The sequence below is a fragment of the Nicotiana tabacum genome, chromosome 17 (genome assembly GCF_000715075.1).
Source record: "Nicotiana tabacum cultivar K326 chromosome 17, ASM71507v2, whole genome shotgun sequence".
NCBI classification, from domain to species: domain Eukaryota; kingdom Viridiplantae; phylum Streptophyta; class Magnoliopsida; order Solanales; family Solanaceae; genus Nicotiana; species Nicotiana tabacum.
Window position 1 is genome coordinate 92,317,679 of NC_134096.1, and position 17,658 is coordinate 92,335,336.

At 40.0% G+C, this 17,658-nt stretch overlaps 1 non-coding gene across 1 annotated transcript; it reads right to left on the reverse strand.

Moving 5' to 3' along the window:
* Positions 1–790: 790 nt before the first annotated feature.
* Positions 791–897, reverse strand: LOC142172193 (small nucleolar RNA R71). The gene has a single exon (XR_012701569.1). It is a non-coding gene; the product is annotated as a small nucleolar RNA R71 (small nucleolar RNA).
* Between the last annotated feature and the right edge of the window lie 16,761 nt (positions 898–17,658).

The window sequence follows — 17,658 nt, forward strand, 5'->3', positions numbered from 1 at the left end:
GTTATATTTGCAGCGACCGCTTAGTCCTTTTTACAAGGCATAGTTGGGCGAGATCAAATTTTGGCGTCGTTGCCGGGGAACTAACGGTGTTATTTATTACAACTTAGAAGAATTTCTAGAATTCTTAGTTTAGATCAATTTCTTACGGTGTTTCAAATTTTTCCATTGAAATTCTCACGTTTGAATTCTCCTGTGACTCAGGTGTATGCCTAGAAGCTCTTCGAGGACCGGTGAACTTTTTGAAGGACTCTCAGACCCCACGAAAGCATTCAGGGCATTAAATCGAGCCAACAAGAAGAACAAACAGTTACAACAAAAACAGACACTCGAAATTGAAATGGACAACGTGGACGATGTCAACGAAAATAATCAGAATAATCGGGTTGACCCAAACAATAGAGTGGTGGCACCTCTTGTGCCAGAAGCTGCTCTTTATGATTGGGCACAACCAACTGCTGATAACTTAGCCACCGCCATTGTTGTACCTCAGATACAAACGGAGACATTCCAGATCACCAACAACATGCTGCATCTGTTGCAAAATAAGGGACTGTTCTCCGGGTCATACATTGAAGACCCACAACAACATCTAAAGAATTTCCTATCAATATGTGTGACCCAAAGACAGTCGAATGTGATTCCTGAAGCCATCAAGCTATTACTGTTTCCATTCTCTGTGACTGAAGAGGCTCAAACTTGGCTGAATTCACTCCCAATAAACTCCATTGCCACTTGGGAAGAATTAGTCAAACAGTTCTTAAACAAGTTTTATCCTCCCAACAAGACTGCAAGGCAGATTGATGAGATATTGCAGTTCATGCAGAAACCAGCTGAGACCTTGCAAGAAACCTGGGAGAGGTTCAAGGGTATACTAGTGAAGTGTCCACACCATGGCATTCCAGATCAGATGTTGGGACAGAGATTCTACATGGGTTTAGCAGATAGTTTGAAGGCCAATGTAGATGCTTCAGCTGGGGGTGAATTTTTGAGCAAGACATTCATAGAGTGCAAGATTCTTCTTGACAAGATGGCTCAAAATTCAGGCTGGATGGCTAGAGGTACGACACTTACACCAATAGTGCATTTTGTTGCTCTTGACCCAAAAAATTCTCATGCAGAGAACATAGCCACTCTCATGACTCAGATGAGCATACTGACAAAGAAAATTGATGAGATGGGTAAAAAGCAAGTGCACATTGTTGATACAACGAATGTAGGATTGTGCACTCCTTGCATAAACCAGTCATATGTGTGCTTCAGAGAAGACATGAATTATGTCAATAATTTTGGAGGTCAGAGGCAAGGTGGGCAACAATGGGGACCATCACCAAACCAGCAGTACAGACCCAACCTGCCACAACACAACCCCAATTCTGGAGGCATACGACCACAAGGTCAAGTTGTGCCTTATCAAAGGCAGCAGGGCTATAATCAACAGTACCAGCAATAATTGGCCTACCAACCACCTTATCAACAACAGGAAAACAACATGGTAGAAATTAGGGATATGCTGCAACAACTCATTGGAACAAATGGTAAGATGCAAGAAAAGTTAGTATCACATGATTCAATAATCAAAGGCATTGAAACTCAACTAGGACAACTGTCTATGGCCTTGAACAATCGCCCCCAAGGAACATTGCCTGCAGATATAAATATTAACCTAAAGGAATAGAACCCAAATCAGCTAATGGCAGTGAGTATCAGGAATGGAATAGATTTACACAGAGAGCAAGAAGTTGCTCAATTTACGAGAGAGACTACGCCAACTATGCCAGTTACATTAGAGGCAGATAAGTCAGCAGAGCTCACCGAGGTTGTAATTGAACAAGCACAGGTTGACAAGGGTAAGGAGAAGGACGGTGAACAAGTCTCAGAACAGGTGGCACCTCTTGTGCCAGAAGCTTCCAACAAAGAAAAAACATCAAGTAGTGGACAAAGGTTGACTCTTGCACCATTCCCTCAGAGATTGGCAAAACAAAAGAAAGATGATCAATATAGGAAATTCATGGAAATGCTTCGACAGATTCAATTGAATATTCCACTGATGGATGCTTTGAGGGAAATGCCAGGGTATGCAAAAATGATGAAGGACCTGATGTCACGGAAATTTGACTTCCAGGACATATCCACTGTAACTCTGACACAGACATGCAGCGCGGTAGTGACAAGACCTATGGCCCAAAAGGTGTCTGATCCAGGTAGCTTCACTATCCCATGCACTATTGGGAGTTATGCTTTTGCCAAAGCATTGTGTGACTTGGGAGCCAGCATAAACTTGATGCCCTTGGCAATCTATACAAAACTGGGCATTGGCAGAGCTAGACCGACCTCAATGTTGTTGCAACTGGCCGATCACATAGTCAAAAGACCAACATGAATTCTTGATGATGTGCTTGTGAAAGTGGGGAAATTTGTATTTCCTGCAGACTTTGTTATTCTTGACTGTCAGGTGGATGAAGAGATACCCATCATTCTGGGAAGGCCATTCTTAGCCACTGGGAGAGCATTAATTGATTGTGAGACTGGAGAGATGAAAATGAGGTTGAACAATGAAGAAATAATATTCAACATTCAACAATCCATGAGGAGACCCAGTGTATTTGCAAACTGCTCATACGAGAGTACACCAGGATGTCGTCAATGAATACAACGACGAATGAGTCCAAATAGGGCTGGAATACACTGTTCATCAGATGCATGAACGCTGCTGGGGCATTGGTCAGCCCAAAAGACATCACCATAAACTCATAATGGCCATATCGGGTTCTGAAAGCTGTCTTGAGAATATCTGAATCCCGAATCTTTAGCTGGTGATAACCGGACCTCAAATCAATCTTGGAGAATACCCTCGCTCCCTGAAGCTGGTCGAATAAATCATCAATGCGAGGCAAATGATACTTGTTCTTGATTGTGACCTTGTTCAACTGCCTGTAATCAATACACATTCTCATGGAACCATCCTTCTTTTTCACAAATAGAACCGGTGCACCCCAAGGTGACACACTAGGCCGAATAAACCCCTTATCAAGGAGTTCCTAAAGTTGTTCTTTCAATTCCTTCAACTCCGCCGGTGCCATACGATACGGTGGAATAGAAATGGGCTGAGTGCCCGGCACCAAATCAATACCAAAGTCAATATCCCTGTCAGGCGGCATGCCCGGTAGGTCTGCAGGAAACACATCCGAAAAATCACGTACCACCGGAATAGAATAAATGACAGGAGTCTCTGCACTAACATCCCTCACAAAAGCCAAATAAGATAGGCAACCCTTCTCAACCATGCGCTGAGCCTTCAAATATGAAATCACCCTACTTGGTACATAATCTATAGAACCGCTCCACTCAACCCTCGGAATTCCCGGCATAGCCAACGTCACCGTCTTAGCATGACAATCTAGAACAGCATGACATGGAGATAACCAATCCATGCCTAATATCACATCAAAGTCAACCATACTGAGCAACAATAGATCTACTCGGCTCTCCAGACCCCCAATAGTCACCCCACATGACCAATATACGCAGTCCACAATAATAGTATCGCCCACAGGAGTAGATACATGTACAGATGAAACTAAGGACTCACAGGGCATATCCAGAAAATGGGCAAAATACGAGAAAACATATGAATACGTGGAACCAGGATCAAATAATACTGAGGCATCTCTGTGAAAAACTGAGACAATACCTGTAATCACAGCATCTGAAGCAATAGCATCTGGTCTGGTAGGGAGAGCATAGAAACGGGCCTGACCACCCCCTGATCTGCCTCCCCCTCTAGGGCGACCCCTAGCTGACTGACCTCCACCCCGAGCTGACTGGAGGATGGTGAGGTAGCTGGGGCTGTAGTCGGAGGCTGACTCCTCTGCTGAGATAGACCTCCATGACGACGAGGACACTGCCTCCAGATATGCCCAAGCTCCCCACACTCAAAACAACTCCCTGGTGCTGGCGGCGAAAACTAAAGGGAACCCCTAGCACCGGGATGACTAGTAGAAGAACCTGGCATGGAAGAGCCCTAAACAGGTGGAGCACGGGACAAACTCTGAACTGGAAGGGCACTAAGTGATGAGTGGCCCTGATGAGAACTGTGAGAACTATGGCCAGATGATGCACCCCGATGAAATGGCCGAGCTGACTGAGCCTGTCTGAAATGACGACCTCTACCGTGCTGGAATTGACCCCCAAGAGGAGCACCGCTGAATCCACTCTGACCACGAAGGCCTCTTGGCCTCCCACTCAACCCTCTCCTGACCGCGAACCATCTCAATCTGCCGAGCAATGTCGACAACCTCATCAAAGGTAGCACCCGAAACTCGCTCCCTGGTTATGAGCAACTGTTGCTGATAAGTGAGGCCATCAATAAACCTCATGATCCTCTCTCTGTCCGTGGGAACCAACCAGATAGCATGATGGGCCAACTCAGAGAACCACATCTCATACTGCATCACAGACATATCACCCTGGCCTAGCCGCTCAAACTGTCTACGCAGCTCCTCTCTGCGGGATCAAGGCACGAACTTTTCCAAAAAGACCACGGAGAATTGCTGCCAAGTAAGGGGTGTTGCGCCAACTGGCCTATGCCTCTCGTAAGTCTCCCACCATCTGAGTGCAGCCCCAGAAAACTGAAAGGTAGTGAACGAGACCCCACAAGTCTCCAAAATACCAGCAGTACGGAGTATCCTCTGACACCTGTCCAAAAAGTCCTGAGCGTCCTCTCTCTCTGTGCCACTGAAAGGTGGTGGCTGAAGTCTCCCAAACCTCTCCAACCCACACTGATCATTCTCAGGCATAGCAGGAAACACATAATCCTGAGCAACAGCAACCGGATGAGCTGGTGGTGCCTCTGGTGTCTGAAGTCCCTGAATAACCTGCTCGGGTGTGCGAGCAATGGGAGTCTGAGTGCTGCCCCTAGCCTGAGAAGTGGTTGCAGCCGTCGAAATAGAGACCGCCTAAGCAATGCCAGTACACACTATCAGAATCTGAGCTAAGGCCTCCTGAAGGCCTGGAATCACAATAGGCACATGTGGTGCCTGAGCTGGTGCATCAACAACTGGAACTTGGTCCTGATCTGGGACAACCGGTGGATCTGTAGGTACTGCCCCAACTGTTGTACGGGCTGCACCTCTGCCCCTACCACGGCCTCTACCGCGGCCTCGGCCTCTCGCAGCCTTGGCTGGTGGTACTGGTAGCTGGCCCTCCCGAGTCCTCACCATCTATGAGAGAATGAAACAACAGATGTTTAGTTACTAGAATCAACAGATTCGCACGACAAGAATTCAAGAATATGGAGTTTCCTAAAGGTTCTGCAGCCTCCTGAAGATAAGTACAGACGTCTCTGTACTGATCCGCAAGACTCTACTAAACCCGCTCATGACTCGTGAGACCTATGTAACCTAGGCTCTGATACCAAACTGTCACGACCCAAAAGTAATCCCCCTGTCATGATGGCGCCTATCGTGGAACTAGGCAAGCCGACTCATTTCCAAAACAAAACGATATTTTCATTTCAAAGATAATTTCAAGGTTAATTAACATAAAAACCTCCATTTAAAGAGTTCAAATCAAAGAAAAATAGAAGTGCGGAAAAGAAAAGCCCGACATCGGGGTGTCACTAGTCATGAGCATCTACTATAATCTGTCTAACAATATCAAGGCTAACTCAGCCTGGAAGAATAGCTAAATACTACTAGAGGAAGATAAGAGGGAGAAGAGCAGGGGCTGCGATCGCCAAACAGCTACCTTGCTATCTCCAAGAAAATCTGCAACCAGAACACTCAATAACCGCTACCGTGTCCAGCCACACCTGGATCTGCACACAAGGTGCAGGGAGTAACGTGAGTACGCCAACTCAGTAAGTAACAACAATAAATAAAGACTGAGCAGTAGTGACGAGCAATAAAGCATATAACGTTCATATCAGGAAATCTCAGTAAAATACCACATGCTCTTAAAAATCAGGATTTGAATCAAACATCTCGTTTAAACCCAGTTCCAATAAAAATCATTTTTTTATTTTCCAATAGTTTTTCAAACAAAGGCTCAATGCAAAGGTGAGCAAAAATGATGAAATCATAAACAGCCACTCGGGCAGACCTCACAGTCACTCGTGCCACTCGGGCATACCTCACAATCACTCTTGCCACTCGGGCATACCTCACAATCACTCTTGCCACTCGGGCATACCTCACAATCACTCTTGCCTCCCAGTCACTCAGCACTCGGCACTCGCACTCAGTAGGTACCTGCGCTCACTGGGGGTGTGTACAGACTCCGGAGGGGCTCCTTCAGCCCAAGCGCTATAATCTGCACAGACAACTCACGTGCTATAATAATAAAGTATGCTGCAGGCGGGCAGCCCCGATCCACACTCATCCTCACAATCAGGCCCTCGGCCGATATCAAACATAAATATGCTGCAGGCGGGCTGCCCCACAGGGTATTCGGCCCAAAATATTTATATGCATCAAAATAGAGTCATAAAACTGAGTTGTGCGGTAAACAATGAGAGGATGGTAAGAAACATCCCATAAGGGTCCAATCAGCATTGGCACAAGGCCCAAACATGGCATTCAGCCCAATTTACAAAAATGTTTTCTAAAACATATAAGTATCAAATGGTTTCAACAAAGTATGCAACTTTACAGTTGCTACGGGACGGACCAAGTCACAAATCCCCAACAGTGCACGCCTACACGCCCGTCACCTAGCATGTGCATCACTAAAAATAGTAGAATGATACAAAATCCGGGGTTTCATACCCTCAGGACTATATTTACAATCGCTACTTACCTCAAACCGATCAAATCTCTACCCCGCAATGCTCTTGCCTCTGGAATCGGACTCCAAATGCTCCAAATCTATTCACAATCAGTATAATACCATCAATATATGCTAATGGAATGAATTCCACAAGAAAAGCTTCAAAATTAGACCAAAACCCGAAATTGGCTCAAAATTCGCCTGTGGGGCCCACATCTCGGAACCCAACAAAAGTTACAAAATCCGAAAGCCCATTCAACCACGAGTCTACCCATACCAATTTTACCAAAATCCGACCTCAACTCGACCCTCAAATCTACAAATCTAATTTGCAAATTTCTAAGTTTCAATCTCTGATTTACTCCTCAAAATCATGTAATCTAGTCGGATTACTTGATGATAATTCAATATTATGGAGTAGAAATGATCACAAGGGACTTACCTCAAGTTTTCCTTGAAAATATATCAAAAATCGCCTCTCCCCAAGCTCCAATTTGTCAAAAATGGTAAATGGGAAGAAGCCCCCGTTTTTATAATTCTACCCAAACATCCTCGGTTCTGCCTCGATCTTGGCCTTCGATCGAGGTCCTCGATCCTGGTTCTCGGTTATGTCTTCTTCCCAGCCTTCGACCGTGACCCTCGACCCTGGGCTTGATTGTGCCTTCGATCGTGACCCTCGACCCTGGGCTCGATCATGCCTTCGATCGTGACCCTCGACTCTGGGCCCGATCATGCCTTCGACCGTGACCCTCGACCCTGGGCTCGATCGTGGCCCTCGACCTTGAGCTCGATCATGCCTTCCACCGTGACCCTCAACCTTGGGCTCGATCATGGCCCTCAACCTTGAGCTCGATCTGGGCTTCGATCTTGGCCATTGACCCTGAGCTCGATCTGGGCTCGATTCTGGGCAGAAGCAATTTCCAACAGAAGGAAATTGCAGCAGCTGTTCTAGTTCAATTTTTGATCCGTTAACCATCCGAAACTCACCCGAGGCCCTCGGAATCTCAACCAAATATACCAACAAGTCCTAAAACATCATACGAACTTAGTCGAATCCTCAAATCACCTCAAACAACGCTAAAACCATGAATTAAACACCAATTCAAGCCTAATGAACTTTGAAATTTCTAATTTCTACAAACAACTTCGGAACCTAACAAATCACATCCGATTGACCTCAAATTTTGCACACAAGTCCTAAATGACATAACAGAGGTATTCCAATTTTTCGAATCAGATTCCGACCCCGATATCAAAAAGTCAACCCCCCGGTCAAACTTCTCAAAAATAAAAACTTTCGGCATTTCAAGCCTAATTCCTCTACGGACTTCCAAATAATATTCCGGACATGTTCCTAAGCCCAAAATCATCATACGGAGCTATTCGAATAATCAAAATTCAAATTCGAGGTCGTTTACATATAGGTCCATATCCGGTCCACTTTTCTAACTTAAAATTTCAATTATGAGACTAAGTGTCTCATTTCACCCCGAGTTCCTTTCGAACTCGAACCAACTAACCCGATATAACATAATATAGATGAATAACACAAAAAGAAGTAGGAATGGGGAAAACATGATTATAACTCTCGAAACGACCGACCGGGTCGTTACAGCCATTCCATTGATGACATTATGCGGGCATAAGGGTGGCATTTCACTGTTGTTATGTGTGTTGGGATATTGTCTGGGCGGAGCAATAGGGGTGGATATAGGAGAGATAAGGGTGGCTATAGGAGCGATAAGGGTGGCTATTGATATTGTCAGGGCGGACGGATAAGGGAGGCTATTATAGGAGTGATAAGGGTGGCTATTGATATTGTCAAGGCAGAGGGATAAGGGAGGCTATTATAGGAGTGATAAGGGTAGCTATTGTCAAGGATGATATGTGATGATGTGGGCTTATTGCGTTGGTAGTTTTCATGTGATGTTGTGATTTTCCTTGTGTTTATTTTTATACCTTGTGCAATTTGTCTTGTTGTTGGTAAATTGATGATAGTCTAATCTATGTTGAAATTGGGAGCCTGTGGTTATTGCCAGGCGGATTATGAAATAAAATGTGGGCACGAGGTGCCGTGAGTAAATAATGATGATATTAGCACGTGAAATGTCCGTGCAGTTGTGATATGAAATGTGGGCACGGGGTGCCGTGAGTAAATAATGATGATATTGGTACGTGAACTGTTCGTGCAGTTATGATATAAAATATGGGTACGAGGTACCGTGAGTAAATAATGATGATATTTGCACGTGAATTGTCCGTGCAGTTGTGATATGAAATGTGGGCACGAGATGTCGTGGTTAAATGAATGATGATATTTGGCACGTGAGTTGTCCGTGCGGTTGTGATAGAAAAATTGGCACGAGGTGCCGTAAAAATATAAAAGTGGGCTGAGACCCGTATTTTATGATTTTGAAATATTGTGTCACATGGTCACTTTTATTCGAAAGAGATTTATCTAAAAGAATTTTAATTGAAAATATTTATTTGAAGGAATTATATTTGAAAGAGATTTATTTAAATGTATTATATCCTGAAGATTTCTATTTGAAAAATATATAGGCGAAAGATATATATTGGAAGGACTTGATTAATTGGTTGTACTTGTATTCATTATTTCTTGCACAATATTTATGGTGTTCTTGTCGCCCTGATGTGTACATCACTGGTTGATTATTATTGCCATCATTATTATTTGCTTCCTATTATTTTTGTATACTATATAGGTTATTAGACTGGTGAGTATCTCGACTGTACCTCGTCACTACTCCACTGAGGTTAGTCTTGATACTTACTGGGTACCGACCGTGGTGTACTCATACTACACTTTTACATATTTTTATGCAGAGCCAGGTATTGGAGCTATCGGACTCGGACAGAGTTAAAGTGTGATCGCAAGGATTCAAGGTAGAGCTGCTTGGTCGTCGTAGTCCCTTGAAGTCTTTCCATTTTATTGTACTGTTAATTATTAATCAAATAGTATTGAGTATTTGATCCTTGAGATCATTTCATATATTCAGTTAGAGTTCGTGACTCAGTATTACCAGTCTTGGGAGGTTGTTATATTTGTTTCCGCTTTTGGTTTCAAAAAATATGGCTCGAAATATAATTGTAATCGGCTTACCTAGTCTTAGAGACTAAGTGCCATCACGACGCCTGTGATGGAATTTTTGGGTCGTGACAGTAAAGGATAAAATAGGATTATTTAAGAATAAATGGGCTAGATGAGAGGCAAAAATAAGATAACAGCGAGATCACGCCAAATCGATCGATCATTCCATAAAGTGGCATTTGTCGTTACCTAATGACATATTTAATAATGCGATACAATAAAGTTTAAGTGACAGTAAAAATAAATATTGTATTTAAAGTAACAATACGATACAATACAATAGGTTGCTAAAAGACCGAGAAATTTCTTTTATAAAATTCATATAATATTGAGACCATAAAAAAAGTTTACATGGCTTTGATCTAGTGGTGAGAGAGCAACGTATAATGTGTGGCATTAGGTGCACGTCATATGGTATTGAACTCTCCCATATACAAAAATATAACATTTAGTGAAAATGGTAAAAGGGTTGAGCCTATTATCCATCGTTAATTTCTTGAACCTTACTACCCTTATCTCGGGAAATTCTTAGTTAAAAAAAGTAAGACACAAAAAAATAATCAAATGCATTTCATGTATTTCATTTTTTCCCCATATATGACATCATAATACATGTAGTAAAAACAACCTTACTCATTGCATATTTCAGAATAAAGTTAAACATACATATTGCACTCCATATAATTTGATTACGACATCTTAATAATTCAAATTATAACGAATATTTAAAACAAGATAATCAAGAAATGGTACATGGGAGTCCCTACCTTTATCTATTTTGGTTTGGAATAAAAGGGTGAATCCTTTATTGAGTATGAAACGGAAAAGGAAAAAAAAAACTCAGGAAAGACCTCAAGTCCTTATTTTAGCTTATATGGGAGAATTTTACAAATCTATAAAAGGTTATGAGAGCCTTTATTTTTCTTCATTCTACCTTTTTGTGTTTTCTAAAATATTGTTGTTACGCCATGGAAGATGACCAAGCTTCGATCCCATGCATTGAGGACGATGATGCTACACCTTACACACGCATATGCATTAAAGCCAAATTTTAATAAGAGATATTATACTTTTTTTATTATATACATATACACACGCATATGCAGAAAACAGTTAGTGTTGCATTTTTTTCATGCTTATTATTTATAATATAACATTCTTAAATGATATAGCCTTTTAACTTCACATAGTAGTAGTATTATTCATATTAGTAAGAGGTAACTTAAATAAATACGATGTTAGACATGTATTTTCAATATGTTACCTTTGATATTGTTGTAAAAAAATATATTTACTAATATGAAGATTTAAGCAATTTAATTCAAAGTTCTAAAATATTTTTTGTGTTAAAGAGTAGACTTTCTTTCTTTCTTTCTTTTGTCCAAGGCTTTTTGTATTATTATTTTTTTTCAAACTTTATCTAATTTGTAAAAACCCTCAATTCTTCATAAGTCCCTAATTTTCTACTATGGAAGAACAAAAATTAGGGCTAAAAATTAATGGGTGATGTTAGAAATGGAAGAAAATGAGTTAAAGTATTACAAACCTGGTATTGAGTTTTCCCTTCAAGATCGCCTCTAGGCCGAGCTCTAATGAAGAGTTTATGAAAAATGAAAGAAATCATGTTTTGGGACTGTTTTAAATCACTAGCGTCACGTGTTCATCGTGCTCGCATGAAACCTGACGCGTTCACGAAGAACATGGCCTAACTGGCTTACGCGATCGTGAGTCCACCCACGCGTTCGCTAAGGCTGCTCCCCCTGGCCTTCGCGTTCGCGAGTCACTGCTCGCGTTCGCGTAGAAGAAACAATGATTCCCCCTTCCCAGGTCACAAGCCTACGCGTTCGCGGGAAGTTGGTCGCGTTCGCGAAGGGTAAGGGCCCCATTGCTCTGCGTTCGCGATGAAGAAAATACCACCCATCTAGTTCACTCTTCGCGTTCGCGGGAGTGCCTTCACGAACGCGAAAAAGGGAACACCAGAAACCATCAGAAGTTAAGAAAAAACAAATTTTTCAAATAACTAAGGTCCATAGGCTGTTCGAAACTCACTCGAGCCCTCGGGGCTCCAAACAAAATATGCACACAAATCCAAAAACCTGATACGAACTCGTTCGCGCGATCAAAATACCAAAATAATACCTAGAACTACGAATCGGACACCAAATCACATGAAATTTTCAATAAAACTTTAGAACTTTTATTTTAACAACAGGACATCCGAATCATGTCAAATCACTTCCGTTTTGCACCAAAATTTGCAGACAAGTCATAAATATCGTAATAGGCCTATACCAAGTTCCGGAACCAAAATTCGGACCCGCTATCAACAAAGTCAAACATCAGTTCAATTTATAAATTCTTTAAATCTTTAAACTTCAAATTTTTAACAAATTGCGATAACTCAAGTTAGGAACCTCCGAATTCGATTTCGGGCATACGCCCAAGTTCCAAATCACGATACGGACCCACCGGAACCATCAAGTCCCAAATATTAACCGAATTCAACTCAAATAAATTTTTAAGGTAAAAGTTTATATTTTATCAATTTTTAACATAAAAGCCTTCTAAAAAAATATTCGGACTGAGCACGCAAATCGAAAAATACTTAAAGGAGCTATCGGAGACTTCGAAACATAGATTTAAGGTTGAAATCTCTAGATGGCCTATCGGGTCATCACATAAATTCATAGATAGAATTTAGAATCCGAAATATTAGTTTATTCACTTTTTCTAAATAATGGTAGTATCCTATTCAAAGTCTTTCTCTTGCTTACTTTTTAATTTTTAGATGGATGATTACAATGGGAGTAAACTTTGATTACCCATGTTAATGTTGATTTAGTTAATGTGTTATATATGTCTATGATGGCTAAAGTCTTAACCTTAGGACTTCTTATTTAGTTCAATAAGAAAATATTTAATAACCAATATTTTGAAGAATTTAAATATTCTAATATTTAGGAAAGTACTTAAATTATAATTTTGTCTAATATAAAAACTATTTTAAAAGGGTAAAAAAAGCGAACGATATTTCACTAAAGGTCTTTGTATTTTTAATATAGTATAGATAATAAAATAGAAATGGATAAGATAGTACATGATTATGTTATTTATTCGATTTAAATAGCTTATCCTATTTGATATATATCATGCACTTTTGATCCTTAGATCATGATAAAATCTAATTTTAGTCATTACAATATTTCACTAAGCATATCTAACCTTGAATTTATGCAAAAGCGCATTTTTTATTCCTTTACATATAAAAAATGCAATATTTAGATCATCTTGAAAACTACATTACCATCAAATATGGATTATCAATACAAATCTAACATAATCCATAAGTAATTTAGTGGTTTAGCATTTAATATTACGTTGCATTTAGTGAAAATTTAGAAGTACAAGGATGAGAACATGTCACGACCCAAAATCCCACCACAGGCGTCGTGATGGCACCTAGTCTCTAAGACTAGGTAAGCCGATTTCCATTACATTTCGAAGCCTTTTGTTTTTGAATATGAATTGAATAGGTAATCAAAACCAACAGCGGAATAAATACGAATATAACAACCTCCCAAGACTGGTAGTACTGAGTCACGAACTCTAACTGAATACATGAAATGATCTCAAGGATCGAATACTCAATACTGTTTGAATAATAAATAATAGTACAATATAATAGAAAGACTCCAAGGAACTGCGACGACCAAACAGCTCTACCTTGAACCCTTGCGATCCCACTCTAACTCTTTCCGAGTCTGATATCTCCAATACCTAGCTCTGCACAAAAATGTGCAGAAGTATAGTATTAGTACACCACAATCGGTACCCAGTAAGTATCAAGACTAACCTCAGTGGAGTAGAGACGAGGTACAATCAAGACACTCACTAGTCTAATAACCTATGCAATATAGTATACAAAATAATAGGAAACAAATAACAATGAGAGCAACACAAATCAACCAATGATATGCCCGACATGGCAACAAGAACACTATTAATATTGCTCAACAAATAATAAATACAAGTACACCCAAGTAATTCAAGTTCTTCAAATAAATATCTTTCACATATATTTCTTCCAAATAACTCTCTTTCAAATATAATTTCCTCATATAAATATCTTTCAAATATAATTCTTTCAATAAATCTTTTTCAAATATAACTTCCTCAAATAAATATATTTCAAATATAATTCTTTCAATAAATATTTTTCAAATATAATTTCCTCAAATAAATATATTTCACATACAATTCCTTCAAATACTACTTTTTGAATAAAAATCCTTCCAATTAAATATTTTGAATATAATTCTTTCCATTAAAAGTCACCATGTGACACCTCATTTCGTAATCATAAAAATACGGGTCTCAGCCCTTTTCATATTTTTCATGGCAATTCGTACTCATAATTAAATCATCATATTTTTCCGGCACCTCGTGCCCATTTTTCATATCACATCTGCACGGACAGTTCACGTGCCAATATTATCATTATTTAGTCACGGCACTTCGTACCCACATTTCTTTTCATAATCTGACTGACAATAGTCACAGGCTCTCAATTTCAACATAAATCAGACTATTATCAATTTACCAACAACAAGACAAATTGCACAAGGTTTAAAAATAAACACAAAAAAATCACAACATCACATAAAACCACCAATGCAACCACTCCACATCATGACATATCATCCCTGACAATAGCCACCCTTATCTCTCCTATAACCACCCTTATCACTCCTATAATAGCCACCCTTATCCCTCTGCCCTGACAATATTAATAGTCATCCTTATCTCTCCTATTGCCACCCTTATCTCTCCTATAGCCATCCTTATCGCTCTACCCAGATAATATTCCAGCAAACACAACAACAGTAAAATGCCACCCTTATACCCACATAATATCAACAGTGAAATGGCACCCTTATATCCTCAAAAACAACAACTCACACAACACAACAATTTACACGAAAAATTATGACGGCAATATAACAAAATTAATTCATATCACAATTTGCCCAATGGCCACAATCAATTCCAAGGACATAATAAAACCAATTAATTTCACAAAAAATAGCTCAAGGCTCCACACAATGTATATAAAACCTCAAAATCAATCAACAGAGATAGAAAATAATCAGCATAGGGCAATGCCTTCATTAATCCAAATTTAGATAATTATATTAACACTTCTTCTTACTTGTTTAATTAATTATTTACATAGGAAAAATTCATAATGAAATTAAATTCCAAGAATATCAATCCATCAAACTCACGGAATTCACATAAATATATCGGTAACATTCACATCAAATCGTCATATAAAACAAATTCAATAAATGCGAATTGAGGCATGGCAACCAGACGATTAAATAAATGCCAACAAATATTCAATTTACTACACAATATGTCTAAGACTTTAACCCAATATATTTTGCACATATAAGCCCGAGTACGTACTTGTCACCTCCCGTACACAGCTTTTCACATTTCACAAACGGCACATAAGACTCGATGCCTAAGAGGTATTTCTCCCACTCGAGGTTAGGCAAGACACCTACCTTTTTGAATTGACCTCCGGACAACTCAAATCTATCCAAATTAATTGTATAACTTCACTAAAATTTATCGAAAACAATTCCGTATTATAAAATGTCGACTTGAAAATTTATTCTAAAAAATCAATAAAAGTCAACGTGGGACCCGCCTCTCGGAACCCGACAAAAATTACATGAAATTCGAATACCCATTCCGATACGAGTTCAACCATACCCATTTTGTCGAATTCCAATAACAAATCGACCTCCAAATCTTACATTTGCGTTTTTGGAAGATTTTGCAAAAATCTTGATTTCTTCCATTTAAATATGAATTAAACGATGCATATAACCATAGATTCATGAAATATAATCACTTTAGGATCTAGAGCACTTACCCAAGTCAAAGTCTTGAAGAAGTTCTCCAAAATCGCCCAAAAACTGAGCTCCAAAATCCCAATCGAAAATGGCAAAATGACCATTTTTGGTCCTTAAACGTTTCTGCCCAGTCTCGCACCTGCGGACGAGTTGCTGCATCCGCGGAGCTGCTTTTGCGAACCAAAATCCGCTTCTGCGAAAGTCCACTGACTAGAGTCCCTCGCACCTGTGGAGTTTTCTTCGCTTCTGCGCAATCGCAGAAGCGATGACCAATTGCGCATCTGCGAAGCTTCTCGCTTCTGCGCTCCATGTACCGCATCTGCGGTCACGCATGTGCGGGAAATTCTTCGCACCTACGACCATTGCCCAGGCCTATTCCTTTTGCTTCTGCAACCTCAACCTCGCTTCTGTGATAGCGCATCTGCGATCAATTTCATCGCAGATGCGATGACACCAGTGGCAGATATCCAGCAGTTCTTTCAAGTCCAAAAATCCAGCCGTTAACCTTCCGAAATCCTCCTGAGGCCCTCGAGACCTTAACCAATTATACCAACACGTTCAAAAATACAATATGAACTTAGTCAAGGCTTCAAACCATGTCAAACAACGCCGAAATTTTGAATCGCGCATCGAATCGAATTATAAGTTTTCAAATCTTCCAACTTCTATATTATGCGCCGAAATGTATCAAATCAATCCGGAATGACTTCAAATTTTTCACATAAGTCATAAATGATGTAATGGAGCTATTCTCATTTCCGGAATCGAAATCCGACCTCGTTATCAAAAATTCACCCTTCGGTCGGACTTTCCAATATCTTCTATTTTCCAACTTTCGCCAAATGCTTCGAATTATCCAACGGACTTCCAAATCCAAATCCGAACATACACCTAAATCCAAAAATCATCATACAAAGCTATTGCCATCATCAAAATTTCATTCTCGGGTCGTTTGCTCAAAAGTCAACTCTTCGGTCAATTCTTTCCATTTAAGCTTCTAAATAAGAATTGTTCTTTTAATTTAATTCCGAATCTCCCGAAAATCAAACTCGACCACACACGCGGTTCATAATACATATTACGAAGTTGCTTGAGACCTTAAGTCACTGAACGGGACGTTAATTCTTAAAATGATAAGTCGGGTCGTTACATTCTCAACCTCTTGAACAAACATTCGTCCTCGAACGTGCTAAGAATTATTCTGAGGTTACCAAATTGATTATTTTACTTTTACACATATACTCATGGTTGATCCCACGTTACCGTATTTGAGATAAGCTCGACAACACCGTCTCAGTTGAGATTATTTCTTTGATTTACACTTATAAGCCTTAAAACTAATTTCTTACACTCCAAATATTTTCAAAAGGCCTGATTTTCACATCAACGCACGGTATTAGTCTCAACTGGATATATCCACTCGTGTCTATACACACATCAACTTTCTTGATAGTGTTGAAGTACTTCGAAATTATTCCGGGGTGTTACATTCTCCCCAGCTTAGGATCATTCGCCCTCAAATACATAACATAACTTATCTCTTCTTTTGCACGTCTCAATCCCCCAAATTTTTACTAACTCTCAAATTTTGCAGAAATTTCGGCAAAGTTTCCCCTGTAAATGGGTCTATCCGCCTGCCAGAGTAACACCAAAATAATACCCAACAACACATCCACAACCCAACAAAGCACCACAATGTATATATCAATAACACTAATCTCAGCATTACATGCACCACATGATAATAATGATATCAGGACATGAAGCACATCATATGTATGCCCATCACCACATCTCTGGTCTTAATAGTTGTTCATAATCGATTACAACATCGCAAATTAACCTCATATTAACCAA